This window comes from Bos taurus, chromosome 13 (assembly GCF_002263795.3).
Source record: "Bos taurus isolate L1 Dominette 01449 registration number 42190680 breed Hereford chromosome 13, ARS-UCD2.0, whole genome shotgun sequence".
NCBI lineage: Eukaryota > Metazoa > Chordata > Mammalia > Artiodactyla > Bovidae > Bos > Bos taurus.
The window spans coordinates 77,705,241-77,723,980 of record NC_037340.1 but is presented as its reverse complement, the minus strand read 5'-3'; the positions used below and the strand labels follow the sequence as shown (position 1 = coordinate 77,723,980).

Sequence of the window (18,740 nt, the reverse complement as noted above, 5' to 3'; positions counted from 1 at the left end):
TAATTTTTACATTATGTATATTTTACCACAATTAAAAATTTTTTAAAATAATTATCAAATTCTGCTTCTCTTTAACCTCATCCCATGGGAACTGCGACTATTCCCCACTCCAAGTCATGGTAGCCCTTAACATAGTAGGTCCTTGTTAAATATTTATTGAGTCAACTTGTAAGTTAAAAAAGAAAGACTGCTTGGGCTGTGTTCTGTTTTTGATCATCTGTTCAGATGAGAAACATAAACGTTTGTCAGACATCGAATGACAGACACAAAAATGCCATGGCCCCCATGGTCTGAAGCTCTGCTTAGCTCTCCCCAGCCGCCGGCCAGGACGGAAGAAAGGGCGGTCTCACTGTGATGGGCAGGCCTTCCTGCGGTGTGCCCTTTCTCCGCTGTCAGGCTTGCTTTTCCGTTTCTGTGTTATCTGTCAGTCTTCATTGTCACTTCCTCTTCCTTTGTGGAGACAGAGCCTAGTGTGTCTGGCTGCTCTTGCTGACTTCCTTCCATGGGATTGCTATTGTTACCTGGTGAAAAACCGGCCAGCACACGTTGTTGGCTTTATTTTTCCCGCACTCCTTTTGTATTCTGTGATCCTCCTTCATCATTCATATTTACCCTACTTCAAGGGTTGGCAAACTCTGGCCAGCTGGCCAGCCTCCGGTTTTTATAAATAAAGTTTTATTGGCACATAGTCATTCCCATTGGTTACAAAGACAGAACTGAGTGGTTGAATTGCAACAGGGACTACGTATGGCAAAGTCTAAAATATTTACTATCTAACCCTTTACAGGAAACATTTTGCCAGTCTCACGCCTAATTAATTCAGTTAAAAAAAATTACATTTAGTAGGTGAGTCTGGCATATCTTAGGTATCAATAACCTCAGATATGCAGATGACACCACCCTTATGGCAGAAAGCGAAGAAGAACTAAAGAGCCTCTTGATGAAAGTGAAAGAGGAGAGTGAAAAAGTAGGCGTAAAGCTCAACATTCAGAAAACGAAGATCATGGCATCCGGTCCCATCACTTCATGGCAAGTAGATGGGGAAACAGTGGAAACAGTGGCTGACTACTTTTGGGGGCTCCAAAATCACAGCAGATGGTGACTGCAGCCATGAAATTAAAAGAGGCTTCCTCCTAGGCAGGAAAGTTATGACCAACCTAGACAGCATATTAAAAAGCAGAGACGTTACTTTGCCAACAAACGTCCATCTAGTCAAGGCTATGGTTTTTCCAATAGTCATGTATAGATGTGAGAGTTGGACTGTGAAGAAAGCTGAGCACCGAAGAATTGTTACTTTTGAACTGTGGTGTTGGAGAAGACTCTTGAGAGTCCCTTGGACTGCAAGGAGATCCAACCAGTCCATCCTAAAGGAAATCAGTCCTGAGTATCCATTGGAAGGACTGATGTTGAAGCTGAAACTCCAATACTTGAGCCACCTGATTCGAAGAGCTGACTCATTTGAAAAGACCCTGATGCTGAGAAAGATTGAAGGCAGGAGGAGAAGGGGACAACAGAGGATGAGATGGCTGGATGGCATCACCGATTCAGTGGACATGAGTTTGGGTGGACTCCGGGAGTTGGTGATGGACAGGGAGGCTTGGCATGCTGTGGTTCATGGGGTTGCAGAGTCGGACACGACTGAGCAACTGAGCTGAACTGAACTGAACAAAGACCCATAGCCCTGGCAGCGAAGCTTGTTGGGACTGACGGTCTTGCTGGCCTTCTGGTCTTTGCAGACCTCTCAGGCCCTTTCAAATCTCTTGGTGTGCAGGCGAGATGAGAGCAGAGCTGTGATGGAAGAGAAGCAGCTCTCTGAAGCTGCCTTGGCTCAGCAAACTTACTATGTTATGTTGAGTGTTTATCTGGAGTGGCTTTGAGGGTGTTGAAGTTACAGGGAAGAGACAAGGCACTTCTCACAGCCCTGACGCTCTCACTAACCGTGATAACACCCCGGGCCTGAAGTGACAGATGCCAATGCTTTCTCCTAACCTGGCCCCAGGACCCAACACTATAGTAGGGACAAGCTGTTTCTTTAGTGACCCTGATGGCTGAGTAATGATTCATATTCACTGTCACCTGTTAATTAGTCTCTCGAGGAAAGACTGTTGCGGGTAATCTATGCCTCTTGTGAAATGAATTCTGCTCCTCGTTCTGGCAGAACACTTCCCTGGGAGGTTATGAGCTGTGCAGCTCCAGACAGCACAGGTCTGCGTTCTTCTCTCCTTCTTCGCCATCGCAGCTCCTGCTTTGTGGGGAGGCTGGGAGGGGTGGGTGGGGGAGGAAGAGGGGAGAAAGAGACTTAAATCTGCTGCTCTTCATTCTAGAAAGAAGGGTGAGGAGAGAGGCTCTATACCTGGATCCCGCTTCTACAGAACTCCGCAGCCTGTGAACTCTCGTGAGACTCCATTTCCTTAACAGGTTCATAGATAGATAGATCGATGTAGGGCTTCCCAGGTGGTGCTAGTGGTAAAGAACCTGCCTGCCAATGCAGGGGATGCCAATGCAGGAGACACAAGAGACGTGGGTTTGATCCCTGGGTCTGGAAGATCCCTTGGAGGAGGAAATGTCAACCCACTCCCATGCTCTTGCCTGGGGAATCCCATGGACAGAGGAGCCTGGCGGGCTATGACCCATGGAATCACAAAGGAGACACAACTGAAGTGGTTTAGTGCATGTGCGTGCACACACGCACACACTCACACACGTGTGTGTGTGCTAGGTCTTAGTCGCAGCATGTGGGATCTAGTTCCCTAACCAGGGATCAAACTCAGGCCCCCTGCATGGGGAGCAGGGAGTCTTGGCCACTGGAGCCCCAGGAAAGTGCCCATATTTTTATAAGAAGGACAAATTGAAAAGTCAAGAAGTCTGGATAGCTGGATAGGCCTCTCTCTCTCTCAGTCAACACATATTTTAAAACAATCTACTGCCACACCCTTCCCTGGAGGGCAAGGAGACCTGAGAGTCTTGCCCTCGAGAAGTTTACAGTGTAGAGAGGGAAGGAAGACAGTAAACCAGTGAACATACGGATTCATCTAGTGATGCGACGTAAAGAAAGATAACACAGAACTGGGACAGTCGGCTGCTCCGAGCAGGGCGTTCAGGGATGACAGCTGAGATTGAGGGCGTGCTCCCAGCAGAGGGAGGAGCAACCCTTCAAAACTAACATTCCAGTGTCAGCTTCAAATGCTTTCCAATTCCCATCTCCTTTAGGATGGACGGGTTGGATCTCCTTGCAGTCCAAGGGACTCTCAAGAGTCTTCTCCAACACCACAGTTCAAAAGCATCAATTCTTCAACGCTCAGCCTTCTTCACAGTCCAACTCTCACATCCATACATGACCACAGGAAAAACCATAGCCTTGACTAGACGGACCTTGGTTGACAAAGTAACGTCTCTGCTTTTTAATATGCTGTCTAGGTTGGTCATAACTTTCCTACCAGAGGAAGCCTCTTTTAATTTCATGGCTGCAGTCGCCATCTGCTGTGATTTTGGAGCCCCCCCAAAATAAAGTCAGCCACTGTTTCCACTGTTTCCCTATCTATTTGCCATGAAGTGATGGGACCAGATGCCATGATCTTCGTTTTCTGAATGTTGAGCTTTATGCCTACTTTTTCACTCTCCTCTTTCACTTTCATCAAGAGGCTCTTTAGTTCTTCTTTGCTTTCTGTCATGAGGGTGGTGTCATCTGCATATCTGCAGTTATTGATATTTCTCCTGGCAATCTTGATTCCAGCTTGTGCTTCTTCCAGCCCAACGTTTCTCATGATGTGCTCTGCATATAAGTAAAATAAGCAGGGTGACAATTACAGCCTTGATGTACTCCTTTTCCTATTTGGAACCAGTCTGTTGTTCCGTGTCCAGTTTTAACTGTTGCTTCCTGACCTGCGTACATACATACAGGCTATGGGTCTTCGTGGTTTGGGTCAAAATCACGTGAGAGTGTGTTTTTACTAATCTGATGCTGCACAGCTCTTAGAATTGAAGGATCTGATCATTATCATTCAAATCAGCCCTTCCTGAGAGACACTGCTGGCTGATTGCTGGTAGGTTTCAAATTTTCTCTGTTATCACAGAGCCCTACCTTGACAAACACTTCTGAAACCCCGACCAGGACCTGAAACAGTGAAACTCCTCCTGTGTTCTAAATTTGGAAAAGTGCAGTTCTCAGTCTGAAGCCTCTAGGTCCTGAGCCCTCTCACTTGCTGGCTTCTCGAGTCACGCTCACTCAGTCTCTATTTCTTGCATTTCTTCATCAAACATCTCTGATGCGGCTGACCAGGGGCTAAATGCCAATAGACCAAGATGAAGATTCCCAAGACCCCAGTTGGCTTGTGGCCGGGTGGGGGAGGCAGGTAGACAGCCAGCCAGTCCACTTCCTAATGGGTCAATATGAATGATTTCTGGGTGTGCAGTGAGCACCCAGTCTGGGACCAGTTCAGAAACCCTTGAAAGTCACAAAGAAGAGTTTGCTCTCTTTTCTGTAGATGGTGGGAAGCCAAGGAAGATTCTTGAGCAGGAGAGTGGCAGGATTATGACTTCCCTGGTGGCTCAGACAGTAAAAGCGGCTGCTTACAATGCGGGAGACCCTGCAATGGGTTCGATCCTGGTTCAGGAAGATCCCCTGGAGAAGGAAATGGTAACCCACTCCAGTACTCTTGCCTAGAAAATCCCATGGATGGAGGAGCCTGGTGGGCTACAGACCATGTGGTCACAGAGTCAGACATGACTGAGCGACTTCACTTTCTCTCACTTTCATTTTCTAGGTTGATTTGTCTCGCTACGTATGAATTCATCCATCCCTCCACCCGTGCAACAGATGTTTGCTAAGCATCTACTCTGTGCTACACACGGCTCTGGGTACCCGGCTTCCATCTACAACAGCAAACAAGGCAGATGAATCCCTGCCTTCACGGAACCAACTTTCTGGGAAGGACGAGTGGACAATTAACAAGTGAGCAAATATATGACTGAGTTCTGGATCTGCTAAGAGCTGGGAAGGAAATGACAGGGAGGTGGGGTTGAGAATGAGCAGGACGCCTGGTGGGGCTGTTTCGATTGGATGGTCAGGAAAGAGACCCCCTGGGAAAGTGGTGATTCCCCTGGGGTTTAAAAGAAAGGCAGTTAATGACAAGACCCAGGAAAGAGAGTCTCAGGAAGAGAAAAGAGGAAGTGCAAAGGCTCTGAGGCAGCAGAGAATTTGGCTTATTGGAAAAAGTAGAAGGAAGCCAGAGTAGCTGAAGGGGAGCGGGGGAGGCAAAGGCGGGGCCTTGCCAGCCGCAGCGAGAGCTGGGACGATGCCAAAGGCCAGCCAGGAGCCATTGGAAGGTTTCGGCAGGCGGGTGACACGTCTGGATTTACATTTCTGAAAGTTCCCTCTCGGGGATTCCCTGGCGGCCCAGTGGTTAGGACTCTGCAGTTTCACTGCTGAGGGCCCAGGTTCAATCCTTGGTTAGGGAACTAACATCCCACAGGCTGTGCAGCATGGCCAAAAATGTTTTTTTTTTAAATACAAGTTCCTCTGGCTTACTATGGGGAGCAGAGCAGCCAGCAGAGACCAGCAAGGAGGCTGCAGGTGAGGGTGGTCATGGCTTGGAGCAAGGCGGTGGCCGCGGAGGTGGACAGAAGAGGACGATTCAGGACCCCTTTTGGAGGTGGTGGTGGTGAGGGGTGGGGAGGGATCCAGAGCGATGTCTAACTTTGGAGCCTCAGCCATCCGGGGGGTGTTTGAGGAGCAGAGACTGCAGGTTGGGGGCGGGGATGGCAGAGGAACAGTGTTTGGAGAGACGCACGATGTCTTTTTAGGATATTTCAGGCTGGCAATTAGATATGCAAGTCCAGAGCCTGGGAGGCATCAGGGTGCCTACGGAAATGTGAGATTCATCACGCGTGTTTACCGAAGGCTGCGGAATGGGTGAGGTCACCCAGGCAGGGGGCAGAGCATCGCTGGCAGGGGATCCGGGAGCATGGATGCCATGCTCAGACTTGGCAGCAGGGGTCGTGACGTCAAGGACCCTTTTGGGGGCACGGAGGCTGGGAGCCTGGCTGGGGGACAACAAGGAGGGGCTGTGGACGTGGGCAGGGAGTGCGGATGCTTCTCAGGTGTGGGGATGGGGATGAGGGAGGGGGCGCTCACGGGAAGATGCTGGGGTCGAGGAAGACACTTTATGCTTTTTAACGCAAGAGGTCCTGGGAGGGGGGGAAACTGAGGCTGCATCTACCCCATGGCCTAGTGGGGGTGATTTTATCCCTATTTCACAGAAGACACCGAAGCACAGAGGGGTTTGGTAACTTGTTGAAGGATACACAGCTAATGTAGAGGACTTGAACCCAGCAGACTGACCCAGATGCTTTCTTCTGCCATATCAGCCATTTAGCCGGTCCTTTCCAGAAACCCTTCCCGTTATCGGGGGACATCCTTTACCCTTCCCACCTGCCCTCCGGAGGCTTCCCTCTGAACCCACTTCTGTAACCAGAGTTCCCCATCCTTGGGACTTCACAGTCAATCGTCCTGTGTGCTGCTCTCATTATCCCGGTGCTGCAGGTGGGGAAACTGAGGCAAGGAGCAGGGCGATCACACCTGCCCCAGGCTGGAAAGCCGGAGATCTGGGTCAAACTCAGGCTGTCTGATCCAGAAAACCATGCTCCCCTACTGGTCTTCATACTTCGTCCTAGCATGGCCGGCCTGCTATCAACACCCGGGTTCCCCAGCGCCTCACTGTAAGGTCGGTCCTGTATTTCACCCTATTTTATTCATTTATTTGTTTGTTTGCACCGGGTCATAGTGGCGGCATTCAAACTTTTAGTTGCAGGATGCGAGATCTAGTTCCCTGACCAGGGATGGAACCCAAGGCACCTGCATTAAGAGCTCAGAGTCTTAGCCACTGGGCCAGCAGGGAAGTTCTGGTGGTTCACCCCATGTTAGATAGAGGTGAGGGAACTGAAGCTCGGAGAGTGGGATGCTGTGGCCAAGGTCACTCAGCTGGGGGCGGGGGCTGGACTTACAGTGGGGCCATGGGACCTCAAAGCCTTCACATGACTGCCCTGTGTGTCCAGGTGCCTGGGCCGCATGCATTTCTCTCCCCCATCCGGGGAAACTTAAGTCTCCTGGGAAGCTCCCGACTTTCAAATGTTGCCGGCCAGTGCTTCCTGGGAGCTGATAAGAAGGAGCTGCCTTCTTGGGCTGCCCTGGGTCCTTCCCATCTGGCCGTGAATGAGCCTTTGTGTGGCAGGTCCAGCCCAGCCCCTGTCTACAGGACACAGCTTCCTGATGACTCAAGGGCTCCTAGCCAGCAGCTGTGCCTGGCCCGGGAGCCCACACCCCAAATGAGCAGACAGGCCTGCTTGAAGTCAGGCACTAGGGCCTGAGCAGAGCCCCAGGGGTCTTCGCAAATGCTATTGCCTCTGTCAGGAACCAGCCCCTTCTCGTTCTTCAAGTCACAACTCAAAGCCACCATTCCAAAGAGAGGCCCTTCCCGACCATCTGGCTCACCAGAACATGCGTTCTAAGAGGGCAGGGATTCGCTAATGCAAAGAAATTAACATTTTGATAAGATCTTTTCTGCTAGTGATACGTGGGGTAAAAATATTCAGGCAATTGGGTAGAGAGTGTCTGAACAGGGAGTCTCTGAGGTGGTGATAGCTGAGCAGAGACTGGAAGGAAAGGAGCAGCCCTGCTGATATCTGGGGGAAACAGCAAGTGCAAAGGTTCTGTGGCAGGGATATGCAGATGAGTGGGAGGAGCTTCAAGGAGGCCAGTGTGTCCAGCACAGAGTGGCTAAGAGAAGAGCAGGGCTGGATTTTTCCCTCTAGGGCATGACCTGGCAATGTCTGAAGACAATTTTGGTGGTCACACAAGGGAGTTAATATTCCCTTGTGGCTCAGCTGGCAAAGAATCCACCTGCAATGCAGGAGACCTGGATTCGATCCCTGGGTGGGGAAGATCCCCTGGAGAAGGGTAAGGCTACCCACTCCAGTATTCTGGCCTGGAGAATTCCATGGACTGTATAGGCCATGGGGTTGCAAAGAGTCGGACACAACTTTCACTTTCACTAGGGAGTGAGGGTATGCGGCTGACATTGAGTGAGTGGAGGCCAGAGATGCCTCAGTGCACTGGACACCTCTGACCACAGAGGCCTTGTCCAGAAGTGGCTAGCTGAGAGAGGCTGGCCTCAGGGGTGAGGGCGGAGCCCACTGTGTCCCCCGAAGGCAGCCTCGGGTCTGCCTGCTGTGTGCTGGTGCCACCTGGTGGTCTCATGACACACTGCACCAGCTTGCGGCGGCGCTGAGCCTCCCGGCCACAGTGACACCAGTAACATCCGTGCAGTGCTTGCCAGTGACTCGCAGTGTGCCAGGTCAGTGCAGGATATTTTACTCCGATGAGCTCAGACTCCACATCCCCACTCCCTGAGCCTGCCCCAGAAGCGCAGGGAGTCCGTCATACCCAGCCCCTCTCTGTCTGTCACCCCTGCGTCCCTCTCCTGCTCAGAACATGGCTCCCACTTCTCATTCACAGAAAAAACCAAAGTCCCTAGATGGCTCCAAAGGCCCCTGCCCTCCTACTGAAAGTCAAAACACACTGCAGCCTGCTTTCCCCTCCTTCTCACTCTTACTTTTTTATATACAACGAGAATCACCAAGCGGCATATATTTGGCTTATTTATCTTGGAGAAGGCAATGGCACCCCACTGCAGTGCTCTTGCCTGGAGAATCCCATGGATGGAGGAGCCTGGTAGGCTACAGTCAATGGGGTCGCTAAGAGTCGGACACGACTGAGCAACTTCACCTTCACTTTTCACTTTCATGCATTGGAGAAGGAAATGGCAACCCACTCCAGTATTCTTGCCTGGAGAATCCCAGGGACAGAGGAGCCTGTTGGGCAGCCGTCTATGGGGTCGCACAGAGTCGGACATGACTGACGTGACTTAGCAGTAGCAGTATCTTGCCCATCTCCTCTAGGTGAACAGCTCCCTGGGGGCAGGAGCTGTCTGTTTGTTCACTGGTCTCTCTCTGGCACTCAGCCCCACACCTGGTACACAGTAGGTGTGCAACAAACATTTGTTGAATGGACAGGGATGGATCTGCCCAACCTTTCCCGCCTGGCACTTGGAACTTTGTGGGTTTTAATCTCACCTCCATCACCAAGGCTGTGTCACCTTGATCAGGCTCATTAACCACTCTGGGCCTCAGCTTCCTAAGAATAAAAACAGTACCCTCCTCACTGCATTCTGAAAGCCTGAGGTGCATTCCTCCACAAGGGTTTACAACAGTGTGGCGCCCAGTGGGTGCTTAATAAGGGGGCAGTCCTGTACCTCTGACCCCATTCCTGGCCCGCATCCCCCTCCCCTGTCCACCCCAAAGGGAAAGGCCCGAGTCTCAGTCCCCTTCTTTAGTCCTCTGCGCAGTAGGTGCTCCTTAAATCCTGCATTGAGAGAAGGACGCTGACGATTGAGGGGCCTCCTGTTTGCCATGCACTATGAGACAAGCTCTCCTGCCCTGGTTTATGGGTGAAGAAACTGAGGCTTCCACAGCAGCAGAAGCAGGACCTGTCCCTCAAAGCTGGCGAGGTGACTTCCTTCCATCCAGCTCTGAGGGTGCAGTGTTAGTTGCTCAGTCGTGTCCGACTCTTGGCAACCCCATGGAGTGTAGCCCGCCAGGCTCCTCTGTCCGTGGGATTCTCCAGGCAGGAATCCTGAAGTGGGTAGCCATTCCCTTCTCCAGGGGATCTTCCCGACCCAGGGATTGAACCTGGGTGCCCCGCATTGCAGGCAGATTCTTTACTACTGGGCCACCTGGGTGAAGTCACCTCTGGCACCTTTGGGGGCAGAGGAAAGAAGTGTCATTCTGAGGAGTGATCAGCAGGGGGCAGCAGACATCCGGGTTCCTTTGCAACTCCCAGCATCTCTGGGTCTGCAGCGTCCTGAGATGGAGCCCTCCTTACATTTCATACCCTAAGCACCTCACTAGCCTCGCCCTAGTCCCAGCCCTGATCTGAGAGGTCCCTTCTACTGAGAGATATCTTTCTCCTGCCCTGCGTTGAGCAGTGTGCTCAGAGCTTCCCACACACATTAACCCTCGCGGCAGTCAGAATGAAGTGGCTATGGTTATCGCCTCATTATTCAGAACTGAGACCAGAGAGCTGAGGCCATTGGCCAGAGGCAGTGCTGTTCCACAATGTGTATTTGGTGCATGGAGGCAGATCGCACGCCTTTGGATCATAAGCCGTGACTGTGTGTATCAGATATTTGCATGGTCTCCTTTGGGGAAGGGGTGAGGGCTTCTGCTGAGGAAAGGGAGGCCGATATTATGCCCAAGAGAGAATTACTTGTTTGCAGCGTTCATGGGTCCTCCATATGAGAAAATGGAGGAGCTGGGATGGCCCTGAGAGAGGAAGCTTGGCCCGGCCTCAGGGGATGCTTCAGGGAGGGCAGGAAGCCTACCTGATTTTCCCAGGAGAAGCAAAGGTACCCACCTGGAAGCAGCAGGATATTTCAGACTGAAGGAACCATGTACACAAAAGCCCCAGAGTGGCTCAAGGAACCTCAACAGCCAAGTTTGGCTGAAAGAGCATCAAGAAGGTGGGGTGTGGGGAGTCAGGAACAGGTGGAGAGATGTTGGGGTGCAATTCACTGAGGCCGAGAGGCAGGGATGGACCCAGGACATGCAGGGTGCCGTGGGGTCCCTGAAGGCACCTCCCACTTCCTGCAGGAACCTCAAGGGACTGCCAGTGGCCCCCTTTGACAGATGGGAAGCTGAGGCTCCGAGGTGATGAGGAGCCGGGAGCAGCAAGGGAGCTTTTCCCTGAAGTGCTCAGAGCAGCTGATTGAAGAGGATCCTTGTGGAGAAAACTCCTGCCTCTCTGGGACTCGACGCCCCACGTGACCTAGAACAGCCCACAGGCGTCAAGTCTCCCCGCGGCTCAGCCCCAGCTCCAAAGCCTTCTCCACTGTTCATCCAACCTGCCCCTCCCCGGGCCCTGCAGCCAGAGGCCACGCATCCAGGGTGGGATGGGTGATGCAGGGGACAGGGCCCAACTGTCCTCACCGTCTGCGCCTTCTGAGCAGAGTCCCCCAAGGAGGATATACAGCTGGCACTCAGCCAGACCTCTAGAGCCTGGCTGGCAGGAACTCAGCATCCAGTGTTTGGTCTCGTTTTGTTGTTTTTAATAGAAAAATGTTCCCTGCACCACCAACTCTTTCCTGGGCAGGGTTTGGAAACCATCTCCAGATGGGGAATAATTTTAGGGGAGAGGAACGGCTAAAATTACGGGCCAGTTTGCTGCCAGCTCCCACCGGGACGAGCCAGCCTTGGCCCTGGAACTTTCCGGAGGTGGGGCGGCTGGGTCTGAGCTGCGGAGAGAAGGGAGGGTGGATGGCTGAGCCTGGGTGAGCTGTGGTCTGGTCACAGGGGCACCTTGGGGAACCTTCCACCCACGCCAGGCTCCTCACCCATCCTTATTCCTCACGAACATCCCTAAACATCTGCACTTGACTGCCATTTTGCAGCAAATGCCAAGGCTAGAGCGTGTTGCCATCAGCCCCAGGGAAACTGACGAGTCAGACGGCCCAGGCTCTGCCACAGATAAACCACAGGGAAAAGGAACGAATGGCAGGGGAAGCAGACATTGAAAGACTGAACAGATATCAGTTTTGTTTTGGCCTCGCTGGCTTGTGGCATTGTAGTTTCCCCCAGCAGGGATCGAACCAGGGCCCTCAGCTGTGAAAGTACAGACTCCTAACCACCAGGGAATTCCTCATCAAAAAATTTTTTTAATGGGCAAGACAAAATATAGTCTAGGGATACATGCGGAAGTGATAAAACTATAAAGAAACACAAACGTTGACTCTAGAAGTCAGGGTCCTTCTGGAAGGAGGGAGGGGCTGTCCCTGAGTGGGACAGGGCTCCTGTGGGGGCTTCTGGGGTAACTGCCCGAGTTCTGCTCTTCCCCTGGAGATGGTCACAGGGACGTCCAGCTGCCTTATCAGAATCACGCAGGTACGTGTTTGCACCGTGTGCTTTTCTGTATCTGTGTTTTATTAAAAAAAAAAGATTGAAGGGAAAGACTGAAGGCAGGAGGAGAAGGGGACAACAGAGGATGAGGTGGTTGGATGGCATCACCGACTCAGTGGACATGGGTTTGGCTGGACTCCGGGAGTTGATGATGGACAGGGAGGCCTGGCATGCTGCAGTCCATGGGGTCGCAAAGAGTCGGACACGACTGAGCGACTGAACTGAAAAAAAAAAGTTTTTTTTTTTTTTTTAATGGAAATGTCCCCATGCAGATCAAGGAAGGGAGGCTTGGCGGAGTGGAGTGGCTTTCCCAGGGGTGAGTAGAGACCTGAGATCGGAACCCAGCCTGTAATCCAAAGGTCTGTGCCGGGGCCTGGGGGTGAGAGAGAGGCGCTCCCACCTCCCAGCACTGGGAGGATGAGCAGTGGGGCCGATCAGGAGTCTCTCCCACCAGGACACCCAGAGATTCTGGATAAAACATTGTACGGAGCCTTGTAAGGGGATGACTAGGCTGGCAGAATTGAAGGGAAATACCTCTTCAGGGGCTACTGGCTGGGGGTGGTCTAGTAGCTAGGTTGAGCCTGACTCTTGACCCCGTGGACTGTAGCCAGCCAGGCTCCTCTGTCCATGGGATTTCCTCGGCAAGAATACTGAAGTGGATAGCCATTTTCTTCTACAGGGTATAATTCCCTGTGCTACACAGACCTTGTTCATTTCATCCCTTTTCATCTGAGATTCTGTCCTTAATCTTGATAGTTTTTGAGGAGTACAGGCCAGTTATTGAAATAATTATTAATCATCATTAACATTTACTAGTGATGTTCAGTTTGATCAGCTGATGGCTGGTGAGGGTGCTGAGGGTGGAAGCAGGGAGGCTGAAGAGGAAGCTTATGGAAGTTGTCCATGCAGTGGTGGCAGGAGAGGTGCAGGGACTGAGGAAGGTTAGATTTGGGACTCTGGGGGAAGGGACCTCCTTTGGGCTCAGGGGTGCATCCTGCCTGCCCCCTGCATCTCCCATAAGCTGTGAGTTGGGCAAGTTACTTCTTCTGTGACTTAGTTTTCTCATCTGTGAAATGGGGATGATGGCACCTCTCTAGAGGCAGTTATTAACACATCTAAAGCACGTGGCTTCTAGTAAGTGCTAGGAAGTGTCCGCTGCTGTTACTCATTATTAGAAGCTTATCATCTCCCTCCAACATCCCAGCTGCGAATTCAGCCTCCAGAACTCCGTGTAAACCTGGAGTTTGTTAACTCTTGAAACTGAGTTTCTCATCCATGAAACTTGCTCTGACCCTGAAGGTCCCAGCCCCTAAATCCAGGACTCCTCGAGCCCCGTGACCCCCATCACTGAGCTTCTGACCCTGACTCCAGTCTCCTGTGTCCTGACGGAGACCAGCACGTTGGTGTCCACTGGACGTGGGATCACGGCACGTCTTCCCTTCTGTCCCTACCCGCCTGCACACTTGTCCCTGATACTTGTCTTCCGCCACTGGCCACTTCACTGTCTCCACGGCCTGTCCAGGTCAACATCTTTCCTCACCTTTATTACTACAAACAGTTCCTTGCCCATTATCTTGAGTTAAAAAGAAAGTGGTTGTATGTTTAACTTCAAGTCATGGTACCTCTCATACAGAAGCATGTCAGCATTTAAGTTGTCGTTCATTTGCCGCATCGTGTCCGACTCTTTGTGACCCCATGGACTGCAGCTCGCCAGGCTTCCCTGTCCTTCACCATCTCCCAGAGTTTGCTCAAATTCATGTCCATCGAGTCCATGATGCCATCCAACATCTCATCCTCTGTTGTCCCCTTCTCCTCCTGCCTTTAATCTTTCCCGGCATCAGGGTCTTTTCCGAGTCAGCTCTTTGCATCAGGTGGCCAAAGTATTGGAGATTCAGTTTCAGCATCAGTCCCTCCAATGAATATTCAGGACTGATTTCCTCTAGGGTCGACTGGTTTGATATCCTTGCAGTCCAGGGGATTTTCAAGGGTCTTCTCCAACATCACAATTTAAGATCATATATTAAATCTGAAAAGTCATTAACGGTAGTGATGTGTGTGTGTGTGCAAGGTGGGGAGGTACATGCATATATTTTCCTATGATTCCACTTTCCCACTTAATTTCCAGAGCCCAAATAGGGGTCAAGAGACATGAGGAGGTCCTCCTTTACTGGAATCTTGGTCAGGCTGCCACTTTTTGCTCTTGTGTCAACGTGTATCATCTTTTTTAGGTTCCATGCGTAAGCGGTATCATATGTTCGTCTTTGTCTTAAATCCCATGTAAACTTACTTCACCCAGTATGACAGTCTTTAGGCCCATCCACATCACTGCAAGTGGCATGACCCCATTCTTTTTTATGGCTGAGTAATATTCCATTGTGTATATGTGCTGCACCTTCTTTATCCATTCATCCGTTGATGGACATTAAGGTTGCTTCCATGTCCTGGCTGTTATAGTAAACTTCTGTTTTGACCAGGGGTTCCCTGATAACTCAGCTGGTAAAGAATCTGCCTATAATGCAGGAGACCCCGGTTTGATGCCTGGGTCAGGAAGATCCACTGAAGAAGGGATAGGTTACCCACTCCAGTATTCTTGGGCTTCCCTGGAGGCTCAGCTGGTAAAGAATCTGCCTACAATGCAGGAGACCTGGGTTCCATCCCTGGGTTGGGAAGATCCCCTGGAGAAGGGAACAGCTACCCACTCCAGTATTCTGGCCTGGAGAATTCCATGGACTGTCTAGTCCATGGGGTCACAAAGAGTCAGACATGACTGAGCGACTTTCACTTTTCTGTTTTTAAATTGAGAGTGAGGCAGACACCTTTTATTTGTTGAGTTAAACATGCTATTATTGGTTTGTAGCAGGGATCTCCATGGCTTTACTTTGTTTTGTTGTGTTTTCTCCCCTCATCCTTAAAACCCAGGACCATGACAGCTGTCTCTGGTCGTGTATGTGCTTTTGTAAAACAAGTAGCATTATTTTATGCATGGGTGTTTTTAATTTAGAGACAAGTTCTTCTGTTTTCTCTCCTCTTTCATTCAACATTCTGTCTCCAAGATCTCTGCGTGCTGCTATGCTGAAAAGTCATTTATTTCTGCTTCCTTCCTTTGCTCATGTCCTTTGGCGCAGAACATTTTTTTGTCATGAGAAAACCTGGGCCCTGAGCCTGCCTCCTTTGAAGCCAGGAGGGCGCGCATCGCTGGGAGGAGGAGAAATCTCCAGCTGCTACGTGACTAATGGCGTCCTGCTGGGCCAGGGCAGCTGTCTGCACCCGCTGGAGGCCGTGGGAGGGGGCTTCGGGAGGATTATGGGGTCAAGCAGAGATGGGGTCAGGGCCGGGACAATCCGCCCTCAGAGCTGCCCAGACCTCCGGCCTTCTCTCTGGGCCTGGCAGAGCCACGAGCAGCCGGTCCAGGAATGGGCAGAGCCAAGCGGTGAGGGAGGGAGACCACGCACACCCATCCCCTCTTTGTAGGGTCGGGATGACTTCGCGGGACGCGCTCTGGTGGGTATCGCGAGGCCAGGGGCTAAGTCACGGTGCCCAGCCCTAAGTGCGTGGGCTTCCTCTGGACCAAGGTCTCCTGAGTAAGATAGGGAGGACCCCTGGGTGTCCGAGTCGCCTCCCCCGCCTCCCTTTCCTTCATTTCCCCATAGTCTGCTCCATTCGGCCATCTACTCACCAAATGTTATTGAGCTCTGATTAAGCACCGCACACTGGGCATAAAGTAGTAAACCAGATGGACAGCAATCTGTGTCCTCCTGGAGCTCTGCTGCATGTGTGTGTGTGTGTGTGTGCGTGTGTGTGTAGTAGGTAGACCAATAGTCATCTCACCCCCATCCATGTCCTAATCCCTGGAACCAGCAAATACGTGAGGTCACAGGGGGAGTTAAGGCGGCAGGTAGAATTAAGGTTGTTGTGCAGCTCACCTTGAGCTGGGAGATGGTCCTGGATTATCTACTGGGCCCTGTTTTTATTTATTTACTTTAAATATTTCTGTATTTGGCTGTGCCAGGTCTTAGTTGCTGCACATGAGATCTTCGATCTTTGCTGCAGCGTGCGGGATCTTTAGTTGCAGCACGTGGCGTCTAGTTCCCTGACCAGGCATCAAACCCTGATCCCCTGCGTTGGGAGCGTGGAGTCCTAGCCACGGACCAAGGGAAATCCCTACTGGGCCCAATTTAATTGCAAGAGTCCTTGTAATCCAAGAAGGAAGGAGGAGAGTCAGAGCCAGAGGGACGCAGCAGGAGACAGACCGGACCCGCCTCTGAGCTCTGAGGACGGAGGTGGGGCCACGAGCCCAGGAACGCAGGCAGCGTGGAGAAGCCGGAAAAAACACAGAAGCAGACGTTTCTCTCTGAATCTCCCCGAGGAGCTCAACCCTGCCCCTTAATGGTGGCCAAAGAAGATCTCACTTGAACTTCTGACCTCCAGAATAAGATAAATAAATAAGATAAATTTGTATTGTTTTAAGCAACCAAATTGTGATGCGTTACAGCTGCAAAAGGAAACTCATACCCAACAAACACGTGAGGCATCTGATACATGAGATGGTGGTAAGTGCTGTGGGGGAAAATAAAGCCAGGTGGAGGACAGGGGATGTCAGCATGGTTTGCAGTTTTGAGCAGAGGGAACAGGCAGGCGGGGCCTCCCTGAAAAGGTCACACTTCACGGAGGCCTGAAGGAGGTAAGGACGTGAGCCAGGCGGTTAATGGGGGAAATGGTACCAGCTGGAGGGACAGGCAGGTGCAAAGGCCCTGAGGTGGGAGTGAGCTTGGTATGTTCGAGGCACAGCAGGGCAGCCACCGTGAAGGTGGCAGAGTGAGCTGGGGGGATGGAGGTAGGGGAGGTCAGGGGGATTGTGGGCGGCCAAGTGACCTCTGGTGAGGGGGCTTGGCATGTAGGAGCCGCCCTCCCTGGTTTGAAAAGATCCCACATGACACAGAGTAACTAAGCCTGTTGGCTGCAACTATTAAGCCTGTGCTCTGGCCCAGGAGCTGCTACTACCGAAGCCTGCATGCCCTAGAGCCTGTGCCCCACAACCAAGAGCAGCGTCAGCTCGTGGCAACTAGAGGAAGTCCGTGAGCAGCAACAAAGACCCAGCACAGCCAAAAATAATGAATTAATTAATTAAAAAGAAAAGATCAGCCTCTTTCCCAGGTCTGCCCAGGCTGCTGCCATGATTTTCCGCTCACTAAAGTGAAGAAGGAACGTGCCCACCCCCTATGCCATCATCCCATCCCAGGTCTTGCTTCCTAGGTCAGCCTGTTGCTTGGAATCCTTCTCTGAATCTCAGTGCCTGATACAGCCTGGTCTAGGCGGGGTGGGCAGAGACACCGTGCCCTCCATCTCACCCTAGAACTGCCAGGCCTGGGAGGAGACGGCTGCATTGCCTCCCTTGGGATCAAGGCCAAGCAGGACCACCTGTGCCCTGGGCTTGAGCAGCTGGGCTGGCGATCAGAGGATGAGAGTCACCAGCCACCTCCCCTCCACTGTCTGTGCTCCATGACCTGGGGCTGGTGGCTCACCCTCTCTGGGCCCCAGTCCCCACATCCAAGGGCAAAAGAGATTGGATTAATCAGGGGTCTTGAGCTGACAGCCTGTAGCCACATCCTGCCCACAGACGTGTTTACGTGTTCTAGATTAATGGTCAGCACTTCAGAGTTGAGAAACTTCTCGTAAACTCCAGATTCCTGGCTTCTTTTAAGAAATGAGAAGGTCTGGCAGGTGGTGCCTGGAGCTGACTCTGGGCTATCATGGTCAGCGCCCCACCCACTCCGTCATTTCTGACTTGTGTGTTGAGATGCTGGGATGTCTGAGTTTACAGCCCTGGATGCTGCGGCCCTTCCAGCTCCAATTTCGTTCACTCAACAGCTATTCCTTGAGCATTTAGTATGTGTAGGACCTACGAGAGAAGCCTGACAAGCCCGTTTTACAGACGAGGGAAGTGAAGATCAGGGAAGGGGGGACTGTGGTTTACTAGGCTCACGGAGTCGGCATTGAGGTTGCATCTGAGCCACAAATGATTGACAACTGATCCCAAAGATCTTTCGCCAAAATGTATTAAGTACTGACACGGGCCGGGGCCATGGCCCTGAACTGGACAGACCAGGTCCTGGCTTCATGGGCTGATGTAATTCCTGGAGCCACAGCGATCAACCAGGAAAACCTGGAATTCCAGGAGAAAGGTAGATGAGCAGGGGGGTGGCAGGCCCAGGAGGGAGGAGGTGATGCTGGAGCTGCTTCCCATGGAGCAAGGGCTTGAGGCTCGAGCCCTGAGGTCCCCCTTCCTCTTCCTGTGACCATCATGGACACTTCGCTGAGACCCAACCCTCTCCAGGCACCGACTTTCCACTAAGATTCTGGTGACATGTGGCTCTGGAGTCCCACACTCACTGCTTACCTGCTGTGTGAACTTTAACAAGGGGCTTAGCCTTTCTGTGCCTCAGTTTCCAAGTCTGTAAAATGGAGACAGCATGGGTATCTACTACCCAAGGGCGTTGGTGGTGATACAAAATGACAAATTACAGTCGCCTAGGATGTAGCTGGGGCTCAGTAATCAGGAACTGTGATCAGAAAGTCCTTCCACTAGGGAGAGTCCGGAGGCTAAATAGACTACAGAGTATCTGCTCCCTGGAGGATGGGGTAGTGGGAGGAAGACGGGGTTGCAGGACACATTCCCAGGGAACCCCATGCACAACAGTGGGATCGGAACCCACCACTGACTCTACCTGTGGGAA

At 51.8% G+C, this 18,740-nt stretch overlaps 1 protein-coding gene across 1 annotated transcript in view; it reads left to right on the top strand.

The window, feature by feature from the left end:
* The first annotated feature begins 2,270 nt into the window (after positions 1-2,270).
* Positions 2,271-18,740, top strand: part of RUM1 (syncytin-Rum1) — a 43,477-nt gene continuing 27,007 nt past the window's right edge. Inside the window, exon 1 of the mRNA XM_059892369.1 lies at positions 2,271-4,951. The gene's annotated coding sequence lies outside the window, so the exon portion shown is untranslated. The remainder of the gene's footprint in view (positions 4,952-18,740) is intronic.